This window comes from Coloeus monedula, assembly GCF_965178545.1.
Source record: "Coloeus monedula genome assembly, chromosome: 32".
Classification (NCBI taxonomy): Eukaryota; Metazoa; Chordata; class Aves; order Passeriformes; family Corvidae; genus Coloeus; species Coloeus monedula.
The window spans coordinates 2877663-2901432 of NC_138812.1; the positions used below are offsets into that span (position 1 = coordinate 2877663).

At 54.8% G+C, this 23770-nt stretch overlaps 1 pseudogene across 1 annotated transcript in view; it reads right to left on the reverse strand.

The window, feature by feature from the left end:
- Positions 1-6791: 6791 nt before the first annotated feature.
- LOC309583711 (olfactory receptor 14J1-like) overlaps positions 6792-23770 on the reverse strand; it is a 42944-nt pseudogene continuing 25965 nt past the window's right edge. The window contains exons 2-5 of the transcript in view: positions 10249-10436; positions 10039-10090; positions 9729-9845; positions 6792-6926 (exon numbers count right to left, since the gene is read on the reverse strand). The product of the transcript in view is annotated as an olfactory receptor 14J1-like (transcript). The remainder of the gene's footprint in view (positions 6927-9728; positions 9846-10038; positions 10091-10248; positions 10437-23770) is intronic.

Consider the following 23770-nt stretch of genomic DNA (forward strand, 5'->3'; position numbering starts at 1 on the left):
TATGACATCACAGAGATGGCTGTGACATCACAGGGTGCTGGTGTGACAGCACAGTGCAGAGTTGTGACATCACAGATACGACTGTGACATCACAGGGCGCTTGTGTTACATCACAGAGTGGTCGTGTGACATCACAGGGTGGCTGTGTGACATCGTAGTCAGCTGTGACATCACAGAGCTATCACAGTGATATCACAGAGAGCACTGTGACATCACAGATGGGTGGTGTGACATCACAGAGTGGCTATGACATCATAGGGTGGCTATGTGACATCACAGAGTGGTTGTGACATCCCACTGTGGCTGTGTGACATCCCAGGGGGTTGGATGCCATGGCAACCCTCAGCAGTTCCAGTGCCCTTGGAAACCCCCCCAGGCCCCATTGCTGCAGTCAGGCTCTGTGGCCACTTGCCCGCAGAGCTGTGGCTGCCCTCGGCTGCCATGGCAGCCCTCAGGACAGAGCGGTGCCGGGCTGGTGCCAGCTACAATTGCAGTGACACTCGCTGATGCCCTCAGGTGCCACGGCAGCGGCCACAGGGACCCGTTCCTCACTTTGGTGCCACGGACACCAACGCTTGGCCCCGCTGCCATGGGCATTGGCACGGTCACCTGCACTCAGGGCCCGTGGCCGGGCACTGCTGCCATGGACACGGGCACGCAGCCCTGGGCCACAGGCGGCTGCCGTGGCCACCAGCCCAAGGTCCCGTGGCCAGGGCCGGGGCCATGGAAAGGAACCCGTGGAGCTGTGGTGATGCTGGGTGGCCATGGGGTGCTGCTGTGGGCTGGGCCACAGGGAATTTCCTTGCCAGCCCTTTCTCTGGGGCTGTGTTTGGCTCTGTGCTGAGCACAGTGTTGCTCACACTGAGATGGTTTTGTTCTTGCTCAGCTTGCACAGAGCCAAGGCCTTTCCTGCCCCTCGTCCGGCCATGCTGGCGAGGGGCTGGGGGTGTGGGGCAGCTTGGCAGGGGTCACAGCCAGGACAGCTGACCCCAACTGACCCCAGGCATATCCCAGACCACAGGACATCATGGCCAGTGCCTAAAGTGGGGGGAACAAGGAGGAAGGGGGGACATTTGGAGTGAGGGGTTTTCTCTTCCCAGGTAACACTCAGGCAGGATGGGGCCCTGATTTGCTGGTGGGCAGGGTCAGCACCAAAGACACAGACACCAACTGAAGGGGTTGTGCCATTTATAAAATGCAAATCTGCAAAAAGTCACAAAAGCATAAGCTCAGCAAAGCACATAATCATTAGCAAAGAATCACAGCAGGAGCAGCTCAGCAATGCCCCCAATCATCCCTGCCAAAGATTGCCTGCAGTGATTAACCAAGATGCAGCCCCAGTTCCCCTCAGACTTTAGCATCACCCAGAGCCACCCATCAGCTGGGGGAAGCTGTCCCAGCCAAGGACTGGAGAGCCACTCGCGGACACTGGGAATTCCTGCAGCTGCCTCCAGCCACAGCTGAGGCTCCAACCCCGCTGGGAGAGGGCCCAGCTTTGACAGTGCTGGAGAAACAAACTGACAGCACTTCTAGTGCAGGAACATCTGCTTTCATCCTCCTCTTGCCTTCCTCCTAAGCCTGGCCAGGGCTCAAGGAGGAGCCAAGGCAGCTGCCTTTGACCATACAGCCCCAAACAAGGCCAGATGTGGGATTTCATGTCCGGTTTCTAAATACAGAAAGGTAAATCTGTGTTTCACCAATGCCTGGTTACATAGAACATATTGTTAAAAGTACTTTGTTAATGAGTTAATGAGTGGGATACAAATATAACATTTGGTTCGAATGTTCATCAGGAGGTCAGCTGTGGCCCAGGGCCTGTTGTTCAGGCCTCACTCAGGGCCTGGTGTTCAGGCCTTGGAATTTCAATCAGTGCTTTGACCTAGACATGAACTGCAACCTTCATAACAATTCTTCTAATAATGGAGTCTTAGATTTAGGTGTCAGGCATAAAGGCATCACCTCTTGTTCTCTAATTAAGTGCTGCTCAAGGTCATCACTCAGAGCTATAATTCACATTCCTTTTAAAACATGCCTCATTAGTTGCTATTCTCTGTTCTTTATCAAATCCCCCTTTTTCGTGAGACTGTGTCTCTTTTTAGACAAGTCTCAGTGCTCCATTTCCCAGCACAAAGTGTCACAACAGCTCTAACATGGAATCATAACACACCAAGTGCTCACACTGCAGTGATTACAGTGACTGCCACAAATGCATTTCGCAGCAGCCTCCAGTTTGGCAGCCCCAAAGCCAATCCCAGCAAGGAGAATTTTCTTCTTTCTGCCACTCTTCCACTGCTCTTTCCATCGAGGTGATTCCTGACTGTTGGACTTCAAACCCATCACTGATAACAGTGCAGCATTCCTGTCCTAGAATAGCCCAGGCTCCTCCTTGGCCAGCAGGCAGATAATCCAAGGCCATGCGGGTCTGCAGAGCCCCCGTTCGTGTTTGTTGGCGCTCACAGGATGTGCTGTTGGATATTTTAACAGTATCATTTGCTGCTTCTTCTAATAATCGATTCAGCTCGTTAATGTGAACTCCACAGGACGAGGCAGCGCATGTGGGGCACAGGGTGAACCAGAATCTTTGGCTTTCTGAAATCCAAGGCACTCTTTGGGTGGAAAATGTTCTCTTAACATATAACTCTTCCTTGCAGTTGTTGCTGAAGCACCCTAAAGGGAGGCATCACTCTTTTTCCTCAGTCTCACTGGGGTTAGGAACAATAATTCCATTGTCCATGGAGCTGGCACCTTTTTAATTCCAGAATAATGCCCCCAAGGTCCTTTGCTGTTCAGCTTTACTGCCGTGTCGGGGGTAACAAGGCTTGGTGGGGCCCTTTCCCCTTCGGCTGGAGAGGTGCCGGGTCCCAGTCCCTGAGGGGCACCCAGGCTCCTGGCTGGAATCCGTGTGGAAGTCACTCAGAGTCACATCAGCCTTCACATGGAGCCCCGTGGATCAGAGCATTTTCCAGAGGGGCCGTGGGGGCAAACAGGGAGATTGGGTCTGGCAGGATCTGTGAAACAATATCCTGTAACATCTCCTTGTTCTCACACAGAACACTTGGCTGCAGGGACACATTCCCATCGTTCCTGCCCGGGTTCCAGGGTTCAAACAGTGCTGTCTTTCCCTGGAGCTGTTCCTTCAGCTGCCTCGGGAGGGCCATTGGGCCTCTGGACCCACACTCGGGCTCCATTATTAGGACTGCTGGATCCAAACCCTTTCTCTCCACCAACAGTGGTCATTTGAGGTGGATCTCCTTTTTTCACAATTGTTTATAAACCTGCAGTATCAGTAATTGTGCTGGCCTGTCATGGAGTTAAATAATCCAATCTTGTTCACTATTGTTTACCAGAATTCCTTTGATTTCTCCTTGATAATCTGCATCAATTCCTCCTCCCATGACATGAACACTTGTCAAGGCCAAGCTCCGGCAAGCAGTTATCAAACCAAAGTGTCCCGGAGGAATCTGAATTCCTATTCCTGCATTGATAACTCTCCCTTGCTCCTGATTTATCCCAATTAATCCTAATGCAGGAAGGCCCAGCCCTGCAGCCTCTGGGGTGGCCCTGTCAGGGCCCATCGCACCCAGAACGATTTCCCAGGAAGTCCAAGTCTCCCTGTCCATGGGTGGATTTGCAGACTGGGTGCAGCCGGGCACACCCAGGGGTTTCCATTTCCCCAGCGGGCCCATTGTTAAGGCTATGGAGCACATCTGGGAGATGGGTTCTCCATCAGGACGGGTTCCCATCTCCGCATTTTTTCAGCTGCTCTTTTAACAACCCCTTCATCTGCTCAACCAATCCTGCAGCTTGTGCATAGCCTGGGATATGAAAAACCCAGCAGTCTTCATCACTCTCTTTTTCACAGGAACAGACAAAGCATTCCAGATCACAGTATCAGCAAACCCTATAAAAACAGCCAATTCCATCCCTTCCTCCTTTATTCATTGTATGCAATCTCACAGAGTTTACCAGTAACCTTTGGGTCCTGGCCAACCATTTTCTGGAGGGTATTTAGTGTTACATCTAATTATATAGTAGTATTATATAATAATAATAGTGTTACATCTAAAGAATTCGTATTGTCAGCACTATTTCACATTATTATTTATATACAATATAAATATTCTTTTATATATATATCAACTAGGATATTATTATTAGTTCACTTGCACAAAGACATTTGAGCTCAAGATTAAAAACTTCTTCTATTGCTCCATGTGGGAGCATTCCAACAACAATTGTTCCTTCTGTTGGTGCTGTTTCCAATACGCTGTTAACAAAATCCATCCTCCTCTTCCCAAACCCACAAGCTCTTTTCCTTTTTCCATATCCAATTTTGGGATGCATTTTAAGGCATCCAGCGCTTCAGCTCCTTTTAACCAACTGCCCCACTGCTCGCACGGTGCTCCGACCGCAGCCCACTCCAGAGCCAGCGAACTCCAGGGAAGCTCTTCCCATCTGGGATTTCGGACAGGACTGATTCCTTACATTTACATTTAAAAAGTGACATTTTGGTGCGATCCGGCCAGACTACGCCAGTTTTGTTGTACCAGTGGGCAGGGCCAGCACCAAAGACACAGACACCAACTGAAGGAACTGTGTCATTTGCTACAGCTCAAAGCAGCAAAGAATCACAGCAGGAGCAGCTCAGCAATGCCCCCAATCATCCCTGCCAAAGATTGCCTGCAGTGATTAACCAAGATGCAGCCTCAGTTCCCCTCAGACTTTACCAGCACCCAGAGCCACCCATCAGCTGGGGGAAGCTGTCCCAGCCAAGGACTGGAGAGCCACTCGCGGACACTGGGAATTCGTGCAGCTGCCTCCAGCCACAGCTGAGGCTCCAACCCCGCTGGGAGAGGGCCCAGCTTTGACAGTGCTGGAGAAACAAACTGACAGCACTTCTAGTGCAGGAACATCTGCTTTCATCCTCCTCTTGGCTTCCTCCTAAGCCTGGCCAGGGCTCAAGGAGGAGCCAAGGCAGCTGCCTTTGACCATACAGCCCCAAACAAGGCCAGATGTGGGATTTCATGGCCTTGTCTGGTGTCTAAACACAGAAAGGTCAATACATGTTTCACTAATGAGAGGATACATCAATCACAACGCTAATGATCATGCATATTTCGGTAATGAGCAGATACAAAGATAACCTTTGGTTGGAAGGTTCATCCAGAGGTCACTTTTGGCTCAGGGCCTCTTGTCCAGGCCTTGGCACTTCAGGGATGTGGTTTAGTGCTGGGCTTGACAGTGCTGGGTTAATGGTTGGACTCGATGAGCTCAGAGGTCTTTTCCAACAGGAAGGATTCTGTCATTCCAGGATTCTGTCTGCTGCATTCAGCCAGGTCCATGGCACCAGCATTACTTTGGTCAAAAGTCTCCTCTTGCTCAGCTCTTGTGGCCTAAGGCTTCAGCTCCTTCAGCTCCTGGTGCTGAGCTGCTCATGCTGAACGAGATGACTCGGAGAGAAGAATACAGTTCATCCAATTCCTTCTGGCACACGGAGAGGGGAGGCTGTGAAAACAGGAGCATTGTTTGCTGTGGCCTCCTCTGTGCCCTTCACGCCTTTCAGCGCTTTGAAACAGCCAAGAGCTTTCTCCAAGAGTGCAATGGAGCAGCTGTTCCTGCTCCCAGCTCTCGCCCTTCCCAGTCTCTGCCCTTGGCTGCTTTTGTCCTTCTTGCTGTGCCCTCTGTGCCCCCGGGGCTCGGTGGCTGCTGCCCAGGGCTGTGGCACTGGCACAGATCCAGTGCTCGAGACCCTCCTTTCTCTGCCCTCGGAGCTGCCTGCTCACAGCAGCCTTTTCCACCTGGAAGCTCCACATGGACAGGGAGTGCCCACCTCTGCTCCTTGCACACCCTCCAGGAGCCCAGGGCTGCCATCTGCAGTCCCTGCTGGCACTGAGGGCTCCCAGGTGCCCCAGGCTGCTGTGACACCGCTGCCAACGGGAGGGAACAGCGGCAGGGGCTGTGCTGAAAGTCAGCTCCATTTGCTGCTGCTGCTGCTGCTGTGGGGGTCATTTGTCCAGCCCTGCCCCAGAGTCAGGGATCAGATCCAGGCCCTGCTGCTGCTCCCTCGGGATCAGGCACAGTTTGGGTGTTGCTGTCAGTGCCAGCAGGAGCGGGCGCTGGAGCAGCGGGTGCTGACAGTGCCCCGAGCCCCGGGGCCCGAGGGGTGCCTGGGCTGCGGGGCTGGCAGGGAGCTGCCCCTTGTTCTCCCTGTGCCTCACGCAGAGCTGGGCCGCTCACAAGTGGGGCAGCACAGCAAACAGGGAGCCTGCGAGTCTCTGCCAGCCCTGTCTGCTCAGAGATTGGGCCTTGGAGCTGCAGGGGGACAAAGGCAGCTGCTTCTGCTCCCTCTGCATGTCCCCATGTTCAGCAGTGCTGCTCCATCATTCAGGATATGTTTTCTGTTTAAATAATTAGAAAAACAAAAAAGAAAAAACCCAGAAAATATTATGAAACATAAAACCAAAACCCAAATGTGGAGTGAAAAGTCTTTTGTAACTCTAAATTAAGAGGTAACTGATCTTTTCAAAAAGACAACTCAGGTATTTGTAAATATGCTGAGGGCATTGATCCATCTTACTGACCTCAGCAGTCCTTTGTTAAAGATTTTGGGCTTTGTTTCCAACATTGTTATTTTAAATTGTGGTTGAAGCAATAGGAAATTGCTTGTGCCCTGCCAGCTCTGAGCAGGACTGGCAATCTAAACTCTGTCCCACCCCAACTCATGGAGAAGATGCCCTTCCTTCTCACCCTGCAATGAGCTGCACATTCCCTTGGAAATTGTCAGGGGGTTCTTAAAGACACCAAGTCCCACTCAGGGCTTTTTGCTCTGCTTTGGTTGTGGAGAAGGGCGATTCTTCATCCATCAGCTCCAGACTGCACTGCCTCAGGAACACGGCCCACTCGCCAGGTTGGGCCCACTCGTGGCACTTCCAGAGGAGGAAGAAAGTGCAATGGCACAATTCCAGCCCAAAAGGAAGGAAGAGTGGGACAGACAGAACACCCTGTGCAGATCCAGGCGTTCAGCTGGGACTGTGCAGAGTTTGGGTTCTTGCCAGTGGGATGTGTGTCCCTGACTGCAATCTCTTGGCCTGCACCAGAGTCTCACTCACCTGCAAAAGCAGAAAGCTCCGTCGCTGTGCTCGCAAGGGGCTCGTCTGATGCAAAGCTGTCAGAGCCCTGTGAGGGGAGAGCGGGCCCAGCCGTGCCCGGGGCTGAGCCCCAGCAGAGCCCTGGCAGAGCCCGGAGCAGCCTCAGCATCGGCAGAGCCCGGCTGTGAGGAGAGAAAGCAGAACCCGCCCGTCAGCTGAAGCCTCCTGTCCCCTTGTCCCAGCCGCCCACAGTGCCCAGGCCGTGCTGGCCGTGCTCAGAGCTGGGCCCAAAGCTGCCCAGCATTGCTGCCTTTGGGAGCAGAGCAGCAGGGCAGGACATGTGCCCAGCCTGCAGCCAGCCATGGCACAGCCACCTCCTCAGCAGCTGCCCAGAGCCCAAAAGCAGCTTGGCAGCCACTGAAGAATTCCCTGCAGCCGCCCCAGCAAAGGGGGAACCTTTGGTGCCCGGCCAGGCCGTGCCATGCCCAGCTCTGGCAGCATCCCCCTGGCTCTGGACTCACCTGCACACTGGCCGTGGAGCGTGTCTTTGGAGAAGGTGCCACAATCAAAGGCCATCATCTTCAGCTGCCACTGGCCAGCTCCAGGAAGAGGTTGTCGGCCTTGAGCTCGGCCTTGGTGGCTCCAGCAGCAGCAGCCCCACCTGCTACAGCTTCTCCAGGGGCTCCTTCTCCTTCCCCGGGGCCACACCAGGCTCTCAGCGTTCTGCCCAGGGCCCCAGCAGACAATCAATGAACCAGACAAGCAAAACCAGAGGGGATGGTGGCCACCAGGGCTTGCCAGAGCAGGCCTCCAGCTCAGCTGCAGCCCAAGAGCTGCATGTTCCCTTCTGATGCTCCCTGCTCACAGCTACAGGCAGGACAAAAGAGTCTGCTTTGCTTTGCCACTGATTGCCAAGAGATGGGTGGGGCTGTTCCCTGCCAGGCCCCTGGATCACACTGTGCCCGTGGCTCTCTGCCATCCTCTAGGGCACATGAACACCCTGCAGCCAAGGGTCACGGAAGAGCTCTTCCAAGGACGGCCTGGCCAAGGGCTGCATGGATAAGCACCTCTTCAGAACATCCTGGCACTCTGGGCACAGAAAGCAGAAACCACCAGTCAGCTGCAGAAGGATCCCGCCCGCTTTGCCCCCCGTTCCCGTGCCCAGGCCATGCTGGCTGTGACCAGAGCTGTGCCTAAACTTGCCCATGCATTCTGTGCTTTGGAGGCAGCAGGAGAGCAGGACATGTGCCACCTGCTCAGAGCTGCCAGAGCAGGATGCTCCTGAGCCCGCTGCTGCCTCCCAGCACTGCTATTCCCCCCGTGCCGCAGAGATGAGTTAGCCACCTGGAGAGAGCCGTCGTGGGAACAGGATCCGCCCCCAGATGATCTCCTGGCCCCTCCTGAACGGGTGCTTCCCCACCACCAGGTGGTACAGCAGGAGGCCCAGGGACCAGATCGTCGCTGCCTCGCCGTGGTAGCGTTGGTGGTGGATCCACTCGGGTGGGCTGTACAACAGGGTTCCTGTGGAACACAGACCGAGTCCATCAGGGGATGCTGCTGCTCCCAGAGCCTCGCCCCAGCATCCCTGGGCACGCAGGGGCTGCACCAGTGGCACATGGGGTGACCCGCTGCCCTCCTGCCAGCACCTGTGACTTGTGTACAAACTTGGGGTTGGAAAAGAGGCCGCTGGTGTTGGAAAAGGGCAGTGGAAGCCCTGGGGAGGCCCAACCATGACATGCAAATGAAAAACCCACCCAGTGGTGGCGAAACCCCACTCTCCTCCCTGCCTCCAGCGCCCCAAGAAACATCAAGAAGCCAAGGCAAACCAGGGCAGCAGAATAGTCCAGGCCCTTCCTCGCCTGCACACCAAACCGGCCGGTGCACGGGGTCTGAGCCCCCTCTCTGCTACCCCCACGGGAGATTTTGTTGGGCTGGCTGCCCCCGCTCCAGCCCCAGCCCAGGGCAGAGTGGGTGCTGAAGGCTGGCAGCAGGGCTGGGAACTGCCCCCTCCCAGCCCCACCCAAAAGCAACTTGGCTTAAGAATTAATCCCATCCCGGCAACAATGAGGGGAAGCCCCGGTGCCACACCCAGGCTGGGCCATGAGATGCCCAGGAGCATCCCCTGGGAGGGCTCACCTGCAAACTGAGTGTAGGCTGTGTCCTGGAGGAAGGCGCCGCAGCCAAAGTCGATCAGTTTCACCAGCCCGGTGGCCAGGTCGAGCACGATGTTCTCGGGCTTGATGTCCCGGTGCAGGACCCCGCAGCTGGTGCAGTGCCGCACGGCCTCCAGCACCTGGCCGAACAGCCCCCGCGCCTCCTCCTCGGGCAGGAACCTCCGCTCCGCCAGCAAACCCGACAGGTCCTGACACCGCTCCGGACGCTCCAGCACCAGCAAGAAGCTGCTGGGCAGCTCAACCCACTCCAGGAGCCGGATGACACCACGGAACCCAGTGGACACCTTGTCCAGCAGCACGATCTCCAGGGGCGCACGGGCGCCGTCGGGCTGCGGGAGGAGCACGGTGCCGTCAGCGGGGCTGAGGCCGTGCCAGGGCTCTGGGACCCCTCACCCAGCCCGGGACGCTCTGCGCCCCCCGCTCAGCCCCCGCCCGCTCTCCCTCCGGGGCTCCCGGCGGCTCCCACCCCGCCGGGCCCCGGCTCCTCGCCGCCCGGCACGCCCCGGCTCTGCCGCTGGCCCCGCTCACTCACCAGCTCGCCCCAGTGCCGGACGCGGTCCCGCGGCACGCATTTGATGGCCACCTGCGAGCAAGGGGCAGCAGCGGGCTGAGCTCACCGCCCGCCCCGCCGCACCCCGGCCTTCTCCTCCTCCTCCCTCCTCCTGCACCCTCCTTCTCCTCCTCCTCCGCCCTCCTCCTCCTGCACCCTCCTTCTCCTCCTGCACCCTCCTTCTCCTCCTGCACCCTCCTCCTCCTCCGCCGGCCCCGCCACTCACCGGGGCGCCGTCCGCGAGCCGCGTGCCCGAGAAGACGCTGCCGAAGCCGCCGCTGCCCAGCAGCGAACCCACCCGGTACCGCTCCTGCAGGGCCTCCTGCGCCTTCCCTGCGGGCGACACGCGGCCGTCAGCGCTCGGCCCGGGGCCAGACACGGCTCCCGACCGCCCCCCGACCGCCCCGGCCCGGGCATCCCCATCCGAACGGAACACCGGCGGCTCGGGGCCGGCGGCCGCGCTGCCGAGCGGCGGAGCTCGGGCCGGGGAAGCCGCAGCGGAGGCGGCGGGAGCGGCCGCGCCCCGTGTGTCCTCCGCGGGCCCCGGGAGGAGCCGGGGCCGGCGCCGAGGGCGGAGCCGAGGGCGGAGCCGGACTCCGCGTCGGGGCCGGGGCCGGGGCCGGGCTCGGGACAGGCGGAGCCAAAGGGTGGCGATGCCGCCCCAGCCCCGGGCACCGATGCCCGCCCGGCAGCGCCACAGCCACAGCGAGAGCCGGGCGGAGGCGAGACCGCGGCGGGACGCCCGGGGCCGGGGAGGGGGCGGCCCCGCCCGGGGCCTGGGGCGGGCCTGGGCCATGGCCCGGCCCGGCAGGGGGAGGGGGAGAGACCGGGAGAGGAGGGGGACACCGGGAATGGGACACCGAGAGAGGAGGGGGACACCGGGAACGGGAGGCGCGGGGAAGGTGCGGAACAGAGGGAGAGGAGGAGCAAGAGCAAGAAACGGAGAGAGTGTAGAGTCGCTTGTGATCGCTGCTGCCGCTGCTGCCGCTGCTGCCGCTGCTGCCGCTGCAACTGAAGCGCCGGGGCCGTTTGTCCGAGTGTCCGCGTGTCCGAGTGTCCGCGTGTCCGAGTGTCCGCGTGTCCGTTCCCCGCTCGCCCCACGCTCCCCACGGCCGAGCCCCGCTCGCCCCGGGGGCAGCCCCTGAGTCTGTGCAAACACGGGAACTTTGCCGTGTCCAGCCCGGATCCAGAGTCCTGGCTCCTGCACGGTGGCAGAGGAATCCCCTCGGCTGCTGCTGTGCCTTGTCCCTGCTGAGGGTCAGACACTGCCGGGCCACATTCCCTGCCTGTAGAATTCGTGCCCCACCCAAGCTCTGCACTTTTGTCTCCAGCATTGCTTTCCAATAAAAACAGGGGAAGGCAAACTGTGTGCAGCTCACGGTACTTCAGAGTGTCTAAAACTTGCTAAGGCACAGATCTTAGAGGTGAGATCCATTTGGAATGCATGGGATGGAGAAGCAGTGCAACATGAAAAAGGGGAGCACAGAAATAGAGAGGAAAACACCTCGGATTGTTTCTTTCCATTTTCATTTCACTTCTGGAAAGCTGTTTCAGTTTTCTGGGAATCTTCTCTGCAGTCCTGTCTGCTCTTTTCAAGAATCTTTCTGGGAGAATGAGGTGCAGCTCCTGTCACAAGATGTGCCACCAACTGCAGCTTCTCTTGGCTTCCCACACTGTGAGTGCAGCACGAGTGCTGCAGCAAAGCAGGACAAATGTTGGGAGAAGTTTACAAATTGTCCTTTCTTTTCCCTGTGGGCTGGGCAGTTGTGCCATTGGTGAGGTTTTCATCGTGGCTGTTCTAACCTAAGAAATCAGGAGGTGGAACCAGGAATTGTTAGGCACTGCAACCCTGGCTGAACTCAGAGAAAGAATCCCCAGAGCCTGCAGCCAGAAATGGAGAGCTGTGTGATAATCATTCCCACATCTCCGTGGACATCTGGAAAGTGATCTAGAACATGAAAATGGGCTGACAGAGGTACTTTGTTTCTGTGTTCAGTTTAGATCAGTCTACATCTCTTGCACTGCTATAAATCAAGAGCACAATCAGTTCATGCAAGCTGGACCTCTCAGACACTGAAATAATCTGAAAAGGAGAAATGCAGGGAATGATTTTGTGAACTTTGTCTGGAAGAAGGGTGATTTTTTTCTAATAATTTCTAATCCATTTCCTCTGCTTTTATCCTTCCTAACAAGGCCATTTGCATCCCAGATCAAATGAGAACCCTGAGCTTGTGGAAGTGCCTGAAAGATGCCCTGTTCTTCTGCAGGGACACTCAGGCTGTAACAGGAGCCGAGCCCTTTCTTGGGAAGCCTCCTCCCAGCTGGAATTTGTGCCGTGCTGGGAGAGCAGGAGGGGGAGAGCGATGGGATGGGCGCTGTGTGGGAGGAGCAGGAGGTTTGGGCCGCAGGACGTTCCCTCTGCGCCGCTGCCCCGCAATTGGCGGCCGTGCCCAGGGCTCCAGGCTTCTGAGCATTTCAATCTCTGCTAATCATGATGCCTGTGACAAAAATACTGAGTTCACTGTCACGAAAGCACCGTGGGTAGCGCTGATCGAAAGAGGCAATTGCGGTTTTCTGATAAAATTCAGGTGGCAACCAGAAGAGGGGCAAGAGCAGCCGCGATCTCCAGTTCCCAAGGCAAAGGCAACAACAGCCCCGTGCTGTCAGCTCAGGGGGAGTAAAACCGTGCTGAGAGCAGCGCTGGAAGCCGATCCTTCCTTTTTTCTCTGAAGGCTGGCTCAGGGCAGCACAGCCGGGCCCTGAGGAATCGGGGCTGTTTGGGGGTGATGGTTGCTCTGCTCCAGAACTCCCCTGGAAAAAGCCTTTGGGAAGCCGAGGCGGGAGCGGGCGGGAAGGGCCGGCGCTGCTGCTGCTCGTGCCCGGCAGCCCCGGCCGGGCCGGGCCGGCGCCCGCTGCGCTGCGGCTCCTGCTGCTGCCAGAGCCGGGCGGGACTCGGGGACAGGGAACGGGCCCGGGGGACAGCAAAGGCTCGGGGGCTGCAGGGATGTTCGCGCTCGGGCCAGCGCCGGCACAGAGCTTCGGCCTCGGCATTAACCCCGAGGGAAACGCTGCGGAAAGGCTCCGGTTCAGCCTTTCTGTGCTCGTTGCTGTGAAGTGCCCGAAATAAAAGGAGAACAAGCAGGGCCTGACCCCTTCTCCTTGGGAGGAGCCCCGTGCCTGGGGCTGTGAGGGGCTGAGAGGGGCCGTGAGGGGCTGAGAGGGGCCGTGAGGAGCGTCAGCCCTGGCAGGAGGATGTCCTGCCATGTCCCTCCCTTCCTCCCTCCTTTTCTCTTGTTGCCTTTTTTTTTTTCTTTTCTCTTTCTCTCTCTTTTTCTCTTGTTGGAGAGGATCAAAGTTTGGTAAGAAAGTTTCACAGGTATGTAGGCTTGGCAGAAGGATCTCTGAATGTAGAAACTGAGGATGAGATAGAAATGAAAGCAAGTTTTGATATAGAGTAAAAGATGTTTTGCTGAAACAGTGATCACTGAATAGCTGAGAAGGCAAAGGTTGGAGATGAGTTGGAAGGAGATTTTTAAAAATAGGACAAAGGTATGTGACTACAAACAAAGACATGTTTTTCACCAAGTAAATGAGTCTCAAGAAGAGCATAAGTAAATAGAAAACAGGTTTTTACCAAAAAGAAAGATATGGCAGGCAAACAAGAAATGTTGATGTAGCAAGAAGAGAGGTCTGAGAATTTTCCACTGTAAGCTTAAATTGTAACTTACTTATTCTTGTGATTGGATAATAATGACTATAATATGGTGATGGTAGTAGCTATGATAGGCTATAGGCAAATGTAAAGGTATTGTGTGTGGTGCTTATGGGTTGTTATGTATTAAGATACTCAGCAAAGAAAAGTATCTGGTGCTTTGTAACTTGAGCAGCAAGCGGCTTCAGGTATGCCTACAGCTGGAGCTGGCAGCTGTAGGGCTGGCTCTGGATACCCACTCCCTGAGCTGCTGTAACTTCACCTAGGCAATAAACAGCTTTCAAGAGAGCTGCCTGAAGTCCAGACATCCTTTGTGAACCCTTCTCCTATAGGACAGATTTATTGTAGCACTGTGATTAAGCCTGCAAGCTGTAGCTAAAATTAGCCTTTAGGTTTAGAGGTATATACACTGAGTGCTTCCGAATAAAATCCTAGATTAACCCGCATTTTTGTTGGTGGTGTCCCTGATCTCTTCATGTGTCACAACGAGCAGCCAGCCTGAACAGGTCAGCTGGAGGACAGAATGACAAAGATGAAGATAATGAAGAAGTGAAGAGACTCCCTACACAGAATTACCTGAAAAGGACAGCCCTGCTCCATGAAAGAGTAGCGCTGTGAAGCAAGATATTGACTTCAGAGATGTGACATGTAGGACAGGCTGTTGGGGGGATATGAGAAATTTCTGGATGTTGAAGTGTATATAAACTGTTCCGGTTTGGCCAAATTTAGAAATATATCCTCTGAGAGAAGGCACAACCACTCCTCCCCCACCAGGTTCGGGAAAAAAATAAATTTTCCTTGAAGAAAAGTGAAGAAGATAAAACTATTTATTTAACAAACACACGGGAAAGGAAAACAATGTTAACTGGTAAAATCTTTCGCTGTAGAGGAAAAACCTGGGAAAGTGTTTGAGTCCTCCCTTTGGTCTCCTCGGAGCTGGGGCTTGGGCCGGGGCCAGGCCCTCTGTGCCTGGTGGAAAGTCCTCCTGATGTGCTCTGATGTTAAAGCAATCAAGCAGTCCAGTAGAAAAGGGAGAAAATCCAAAATTCCAGGGAAGGAAAAATTCAACTCTCAGTCTCTCTCCGGAGAACAAAGCAGCTGAACCACTGGCCAAAAAAAACTGTCCTGGGAGCAGCAAGCCGGGTGCTTCCTCCCTCCCCTGCCGCAGTGGGGAAAACCAATTGCTGTCTGTGTGTGACCTTGAACAAGCAAAAACTGCTTTGAGAAAGTTTTGCTCAGTTTTTCCTTCCCCCTCTCAGGCTCAGTTTAGAGGCACAGAAAAGCACAAAAATTAATTTCTGGGCATAGGCAGCGATATGGGATACACATCATAAGGTCACCCCAAGACATTCCACCCCTTATCCCATATCATTGGCTCAATGCCCAAACTAAGATATTCTAACTCTACACACACACATCAATACATATACATATACATATACATATATATATACAGCTATGTACGAACAGTGACAGTGACCCTCAGCAAGCAGGGGTACCCAGGCATTCCACATTACAGATGGTTTTCACCCAACAATCAGATCTCCCTGTGGTACACAACGTGTTCTTCCATCTTTCTGCATTACCCACCATGTGCAACCAGGTCCCTGAGCAAAGACAACCCCACGGATGGGTTGGTCTGTACTCGAGGCAGAATTCATCCCCACAGTCTTTCCTAACAGACCTCTGACATGCACTACTGGGGCCTTATCTCCATCTGCTGTATGCAGGGATTCAGACTGGGCTGGACCAGCTCTATTGGTGGAACCTCAGGTTTTAACTAACCAGGTGGCCTTTGCCAGATTCTGTTCCCAATTTTTGAAAGTTCCTCCACCCAGTGCCTTCAAGGTGGTTTTCAACAATCCATGGCACCGTTCCACTTTGCCTGCAGCTGGTGCATGGTAAGGGATGTGGTACACCCACTCAGTGCCATGTTCTCTAGCCCAGGTGTTTATAAGGCTGTCTTAAAATGAGTCCCATTGTCAGACTCGATTCTCTCAGGGGTGCCATGCCTCCAAAGGACTTGCTTTTCCAGGCCCAGGATGGTGTTCCGGGCAGTAGCGTGAGGCACAGGGTAGGTCTCCAGCCATCCTGTGGTGCCTTCTACCATTGTGAGCACACAGCGCTTGCCTTGGCGGGTTTGAGGCAGTGTGATGTAATCAATCTGCCAGGCCTCCCCATACTTGTATTTGGACCATCGCCCACCGTACCACAGAGGCTTCACCTGCTTGGCCTGCTTGATCGCAGTGCATGTCTCACAGTCATGGATCACCTGGGAGGTACTGTCCATGGTCAGATCCACCCCTCGGTCTCGTGCCCACTTATAGGTGGCATCTCTGCCCTGATGGCCTGAGGCATCATGGGCCCATCGAGCTAGGAACAACTCTCCCTTGTGTTTCCAGTCCAAGTCTACCTGTGACACTTCTATCTTTGCAGCCTGATCTACCTGCTTGTTGTTTTGGTGTTCTTCATTAGCCCTCCTCTTGGGGACATGGGCATCTACATGGCAGACTTTCACAACCAGCTTTCTGACTCGGGCAGCGATGTTTTTCCACTCTTCAGCAGCCCAGATTGGTTTTCCCCTATGCTGCCAATTAGCTTTTTCCCACTTTTCTAACCATCCCCACAGAGCATTGGCTACCATCCATGAATCAGTGTAGAGGTAGAGCTTTGGCCACTTCTCTCTTTCAGCAATGTCCAGGGCTAGTTGAACAGCTTTGAGTTCAGCGAGTTGGCTTGATCCACCTTCTCCTTCAGTAGCTTCTGCAACCCATCGTGTGGGACTCCATATGGCTGCTTTCCACTTTCGTTTCATCCCTACGATGCGACAAGAGCCGTCGGTGAAAAGAGCGTAGCGTGTGTCTTCTGATGGCAGTTGGTTGTACGGTGGAGCTTCTTCAGCATGTATCACTTGTTCTTCTTCATCAGTGAGACCAAAGTTTTCACCTTCAGGCCAGTTTGTAATTATTTCCAAAATCCCAGGGCGATTCAGTTTTCCGATACGGGCACGCTGTGTGATGAGAGCGATCCATTTGCTCCATGTGGCATTGGTGGCGTGGTGGGTAGAGGGAACCTCTGCTTTGAACATCCACCCCAGCACTGGTAGTCGGGGTGCCAGGAGGAGTTGTGCCTCAGTGCCAATTACCTCTGAGACGGCTTGGATTCCTTCATAGGCTGCCAAGATTTCCTTCTCTGTTGGGGTGTAGTTGGCTTCAGACCCTCTGTAGCTTCAGCTCCAAAATCCCAGTGGTCGACCTCGAGTCTCACCAGACATCTTCTGCCAAAGGTTCCAGGACAGGCCATGGCTCCCGGCTGCAGAGTAGAGCACGTTCTTCACTTCGGGTCCTGTCCTAACTGGGCCAAGGGCTACGGCGTGAGCGATTTCCTGCTTGATTTGGGCTAAGGCTTGTTGCTGTTCAGGGCCCCAATGGAAATCGTTCTTCTTGTGGGTAACCAGGTAGAGAGGACTCACGATCTGGCTGTACTCAGGAATATGCATCCTCCAAAAGCCTATGGTGCCTAGGAAAGCTTGTGTTTCCTTCTTGTTGGTTGGTGGAGACATTGCTGTGATCTTATTGATGACCTCAGTGGGAATCTGACACTGTCCATCTTGCCATTTCACTCCCAGGAACTGGATCTCTCGGGCAGGTCCCTTGACTTTGCTCTTCTTGATGGTGAAACCAGCTTCCAGGAGAATCCGGATAACTTTCTCTCCTTTCTCAAACACTTCTGTTGCCATGTTCCCCCACACAATGATGTCATCAATGTACTGCAAATGTTCTGGAGCCTCACCCTTTTCTAGTGCAGTCTGGATCAGTCCATGACAGATGGTGGGACTGTGCTTCCACCCCTGGGGCAGTCGGTTCCAGGTGTACTGCACGCCCCTCCAGGTGAAAGCAAACTGGGGCCTGCACTCTGCTGCCAGAGGGATGGAGAAAAATGCATTGGCAATGTCAATAGTGGCGTAGCACTTCGCTGCTTTGGACTCCAGCTCGTACTGGAGCTCCAACATGTCCGGCACGGCAGCGCTCAGCGGTGGAGTCACTTCATTCAGGGCACGATAGTCCACAGTCAATCTCCATTCTCCTTCAGATTTGCGCACTGGCCAGATGGGGCTGTTGAAGGGTGAGTGGGTCTTGCTGACCACCCCTTGGCTCTCCAGCTCACGGATCATCTTGTGGATGGGAATCACAGCATCTCGAGTTGTCCGGTACTGTCGGCGATGCACTGTCGAGGTGGCAATTGGTCCTCTTTGTTCTTCCACCTTCAGAAGGCCGACTGCAGACGGGTTCTCTGATAGCCCAGGCAAAGTGTTCAATTGCTTAATGCCCTCTGTCCCCACGGCAGCTATTCCAAAAGCCCACCTGAATCCCTTTGGGTCTCTAAAATACCCTTTCCGGAGGAAGTCTATGACCAAAATGCACGGGGCCTCTGGGCCAGTCACAATGAGATGTCTCTTCCACTCATTTCCAGTCAGGCTCACCTCAGCTTCCACCAAGGTCAAATTTTGTGATCCACCTGTTACACCAGAAATAGAAACAGATTCTACCCCCACATGCTGCGATGGGATTATTGTACACTGTGCACCAGTGTCAACCAAGGCATCATATCTTTGTGGTTCTGATGTACCAGGCCAACGAATCCACACAGTCCAAAAAACACGGTTTTCCCTGACCTCTATCTGGTTAGAGGCAGGGCCCCTCTATGCCTGGTTATCCTTCTTTCCCTGGGCCTGTATCTTAGAGGTTCCTTCATGGGAATTGGACATGCCATCGTCTTTTCCATCATTTCCGGCAGTTTGGCTACAGGCAACTGGAGCTACTTCCTTTTTGGTAGATCCTCCTTTCTGAGACTTGCGCTCCTTCAATTCACTCACTCATGCTGCCAGAGCAGAAGTGGGTTGTCCACCCCACTTCCTCATGTTTTCCCCACTGTCACACAGGAAATTCCACAGCTCACTTCGTGGGATGTACCTTCTCTCTGGGGAACGTCCGCAGAGAAGGCACTCTTTAATCTCCTGGTGATTCCTTTCCATCTTATCTTCCATTTTCTGCATATGTGTTTCCACAGCTGCGATTCTTGCATGTGTTGGGCCATGCACAGAGTCTGCATATGCTCGGAGCTTCACTGCCATATCCTGCACGGTCTCATTTGCACCGCAGTCCGGTTTCATTATTGCTAAAGCAGAAGCGTATTCTGGTGGCCCAAGCTGTATGAGTTTTCGCCACATGTATGGAATAACTCTGGCCCGGTCTGGACTTCTCAATCCTGGGTCATTTGTGAAGACAACCTCTACCACCCCTAGTTCTCTCAGGCGCTGGATCCCTTGTTCTATGGTCTTCCACTGGGTTTGCTGCATGTAGAGATCATCTCCGCACATATATCTTTCAGTTACGCCTGTCCAAAGACTGGTAGAGTCAGCCCCCCTTTTCATCACTTGGTCGATCACTGGATCATGTGACAGGGATCCCAAATGCCTCACTTCAGCACCGTCCAGCATCACATCATCACCTGCAGCATCCCAAATACGGACCATCCAACTGATTATGGATTCATCGGACCGTTGGGTGTAATCCTTTCTTAGGCTGTGAAGGTCCTTTATGGACATGGACTCAGTAATGGTTTCTGTGCCTGAGTCCATTGGTGGTTTTGAGGTTCCTTCCCCTGCATCTTTTGAGGTCCCTTCCCCTGCATCATCATCATCTTTCACTGGGCAATCAGTTTTGGTTGTGTGCTTTTTCCTTGTGACAGGAGCCACTGTCATTGGCTTTGACTCTCCATCTAGTTTGGGCTTGCTGTCTGGTTTATCTGCAGCCTGAGTGACTGGGTGTCATAGGTTAGCAAGCATAGTCCCGGAAGGGACGTCCTTGCTAAGGGGTGCTTACAGTTTCCTCTGGGAACTGACAGAACCTATCAGCGGCCAGTTTGAATATGGACAATTCTCTAAACCACTTAAAGTTGTGAACACCTCTGTGATCCACATTTAAGAATAGGCAAACTCCCCCTCCAAGCTCTCTCTTGTTTCCGGCGCTGGGACAGGTGGCTGCGGGCCCCGTGTGGGGGCCAGCGGGCCCAGCCAGGCCCTGCTTGGGCCAGGCTGGGCCGGGCCACGGCCATCCTGAAGCCATGGACCTGTTCCAGCCGTGGAACCCCCCCCACTGCCTTGCCGTGGGCAGCCTGAGCAGCTCGGCTCTCCCCCCTCTCCACTGCGATAAGAAAAATTCAACATTCCAGCTGCAAAGCTGCAAGGCCGAGGTGAGATTAACCCTTTTATTGCTGTGAAGAGCTGAAAACCTGAGGGAAGAGAGAGAGGAGATGCTTAAAGCTGAAATTCTGTTGTGAAGCTATGATATATAAGAGTATCCTGTTGTAATTTCATGAAGATATGGGGGGTGGAGTGTTCAACTCGTAAGCAAAAGCACCTGCGCTGAGATAGGCAGATGCTGACGTGGCTGTAATTTCATGAGAAGTTTGCACAGGGAGAGATGAACCAGATGAGGACTTTTGCTCCAAACGGGAAAGGAGAAACCTCAGTTCCTAGAAATGCTCCCAGAGACAGTCCTAACGATGAAGATGAGGAAGACCCTTTGCTCCCAGGGAAGGAGAAGGGCCTCTGTTTTTTGTTTCTGAATGGCTCAACCTTAAAATTGTACCCCAAAAACTTCAAGAGTGGACCCTTGAAAGCAGTTGCAGGAAAAGCTGCAAGTCAGGGGAAGGGACTCACATGCGAGCAGAGAGACTCCTCTTCCTAAATGGACTGAACAATATTTGGAAGTGGGCGGCTGGCTCGTTGTGATAATGTTTTCATAGCACGAGCAAGAAGAGACTTCTCTTTGTAAATGGACTGAACAAGGTTATTATGGAAGTGGTAACAGACTGAACATCTCAAGGGTTGTCTTTTTACATTGTCAGTGGGAGAAGGGAGGAAGGTGGGGGGAGGAGGAGAGTTCTGAAGGTATGGTGTAATTTTTTTTCCCTCTTTTAGGTCTGTTAATAAACTTCTTTATATTCTTTCAAGTTTGGGGCCTGCTTTGCGTTTCCCCTAATTCTTATCTCACAGCAGATAAACAGTAATGAGTATTTTGGACCAAACCACTACACTAAATTGGTGTTTCCGCCCGGTTACAAACCCAACCAGCGACACCAGGGCTCTGCCAAACGTGGCTCCTCTGATGGGAGATGGAGTTGGAGCAGAGGACAAAGCTCTTGCCACAGTCGGGGCACTCGCAGGGCTTCCCTTAGCGGTGCCTCCGTTAGTGTTGGGTCAAGTGAGAGCTCTGTGAGAAGCTCTTCCCACACTGGGGACACTCGTAGGGCCTCTCCCCGGTGTGGATGCGCTGGTGGGTGACGAGGGTGAAGTTTCGGTTGAAGCCCTTCCTGCAGTCGAGGCAGCGGAAGGGCCTCTCATCCGTGTGAATCCACTGGTGCAGGAGGAGACTGGAGCTGGTCTGAAACCTCTTCCCACACTGGGGACACTCATAGGGCCTCTCCCCGGTGTGGATGCGCTGGTGGATGATCAGGTGGGAGCTCCACCTGAAGCTCTTCCCACATTCCCCACACTTGTGGCGCTTCTCCCCATCGTGAAGCTGCTCATGAACCACCAGCTCTGACCTCTGGCTGCATCTCCGGCCGCCTTCCCCGCACAGGGTGGGTCTTTGCTCCTCAGAGCACCCTGGGCTGCGTTTGCAGCCCCTCCTCCTGCGGGATCTCCGGGGCTTTTCCTCCCCGTTGGATTCCTGCGCCGTGGAGCCGCTCAAAACGGCCTCTTCCACCAGGTTCTCCCGCGGGGATTTGTCCTCCCTGGGCTCCGTGCTCAGCTCCTTGTCTGGGGAGGAAGGACAAGGAGAGGATGGGATTTGCCTCCGGGCCACAGGGAAGGGCAAGGAGATCCCCCCAGTCCGTCCCCGGCAGGACGGCGTCGGCAGCGGGGTTGTCCTGCAGCCGGGGGCGATGCTGGGCTGGGAGATGGAGCAGGAGAGAGGGGAAAGGGGCACTGACTTCCTCCTCACCTGCCTGGGGCTCCCGGGGCATCTTCCTCTTCCTCACAGCCTCCTCCTCCATCTGGCCAAGGGTTGGGAATGGGAAATCCTGGTCTGGGGAGAAACTAGGGATGAGCACTTTGACTTTATAGGTCCTTCTGCCAAGTCCATCTCTAGAAGTCACTGGGCACAGTGTGTCCATAAAAATCTGCTCTGAAAAAGCCTCTCAGGAGTTCCCTGTCTCTGGTCTCTCCCCTTTGTCTTTGGGGGTCCCCTCTGTCCCAGCTGCTGGGGTCCCTCTTTCATTGGGAGTCCTCCTCTCTCCTTGGTCTCCACCCTCCCCAGGCTGCTGGGAGTCCCAGGAATCCAAAAGCTCCCCCCTTTGGTCTTCCCACTTAGGGATGCTGGGGGTTATGGGGTCCCCAGGTCCCTTCTCCCCTTATTCTCTGCTTCGGGGTGCAGGGGGTCCAAGGAGTCCCCCCTGCCCCTCTCCAGGCTGTTGAGGGTCCCGCGAATGGCGGCGCTCCCCCCTCTCTGGGCTCCCCACTTTGGGGCCCTGGGGGTCACAGGGGTTCGCTCCTCCAGACTGCCGGGGCTCCCCTGCTCCCGGTACTGCCCCTCTCTGCTCGTCCCACTCTGGGGCTCCCGAGGTTCCCCCTCCGGCTCTCCCAAGGGGTCCCGCAGCCCCCTGGCTCCGGGCTGGAGGTGGCCGTGCCTGACCCGGGCAGACCCAACCCCCACCACGGGGCGTACCCCACATCCCCCTGCCCGCTGCCAGGGCTCTGCTGGCACCGCCACCGGGACCCCCAGAAACACCTCCTGGGGACCCCCAATGTCCTCACAAGGGGCATTTTCTGCTCACCTTTGGAGTTCTTCATTCTCCAAACATCCCCCCAAAAAACCCAACCCAGGGAACCCCCCGGGATATCTGGGCCGAGCTCCCCCTCCCCGGGCACCTGCGGGATGGGGGGCGATGATCCCACGGGTGGGGGGCTGTGAATTCAGGGAGCGCTCAACCTCATGTGGGGAGTGACTGGGTCTGAACTGGGGCAACTGGGTTCAACTGGAACCACACTGGAAGATAATGGGAGCAGCTGTGCCCATGCTGGGGTCATACTGGGATCCTAGTGGAACTGACTGGGCTCATACTGGGAGTATCTGAGAGGGACTGTGATCATACTGGAATCAGACTGCGAGGGACTGGAAAGGTGCTGGACATGACTGGAACCATACTGGAGGTGACTGGGAGCAACAGAGACCATGCTGGGAGCAAATGGGATCGTATTTGGAGGAACTTGGAGTGACTGGATTCATACTGGGAGCAACTGGGTCCACACTGGGAGTGACAGGGAGGCACTCTGGGCATGACTGGAATAATACTGGGAGTTATCTGGGAGTGACTGGGTGCAGCTGGGATCATACTGGGAATGACTGGAAGCAACTCGGAATCATACTGGCATTGAGAGGGAGCAGTTGGGATCACATTTGGGGACACTGGGACCATACAGGAAGTGACTGAAACCATACTGGCAGTGACTATGGGTCCTACTGGGATCATCCTGGGAGCCACTGGGATTACAGTGGGTGTGAATGGAACCTGACTGGGGGTTACTGGGAGCTGCTGGGCCCATGCTGGGAGGAAAATGTGGACACATTGGGAGCAACTGGGATCAACTGGAAGGTACTGGAACCATGCTGAGGGGACTGAGACTACAACTGGCATCATACTGGGAGCAACTGGGACCACACTTTGGGAAACTGACAGAAATTGGGATCATGCTGGAAGACCCTGGAAGTAACTGGGAAAGACTGGGATCATTCTGCGGTAACTGGAACCTTACTGGAGCAACTGGGAGTGCCTGGGTATGACTACAAGCATGCTGAGGGCAACTGGGATATACTGGGAGTGTCTGTAACCATACTGGGGGTGACTGGAACCACACTGGGAACAGCTGGGATCATGCTGGGGGGAAATGAGACCACGCTGGGGGCACCTGGGAGCAACTGGATCTATGCTGGGGGCAACTGGGCGTGACTGGGACTATTCAAGGGGCAACTGGGATCATACTGGGAGGAACTGGGAACAACTGGAACTATGCTGGGGGCAACTGGGATCATACCGGAATCACAGTGGGTCCATGCTGGTTGAGACTGGCATCATACTGAGGGTGACTGGAATCATACTGGGATTGACTGGGAGTGGCTGTGAGCAACTGGAATCGTGCTGAAAGCAGCTGGGAAGAAGTGGGAAGGAGTGGGAGCATGCT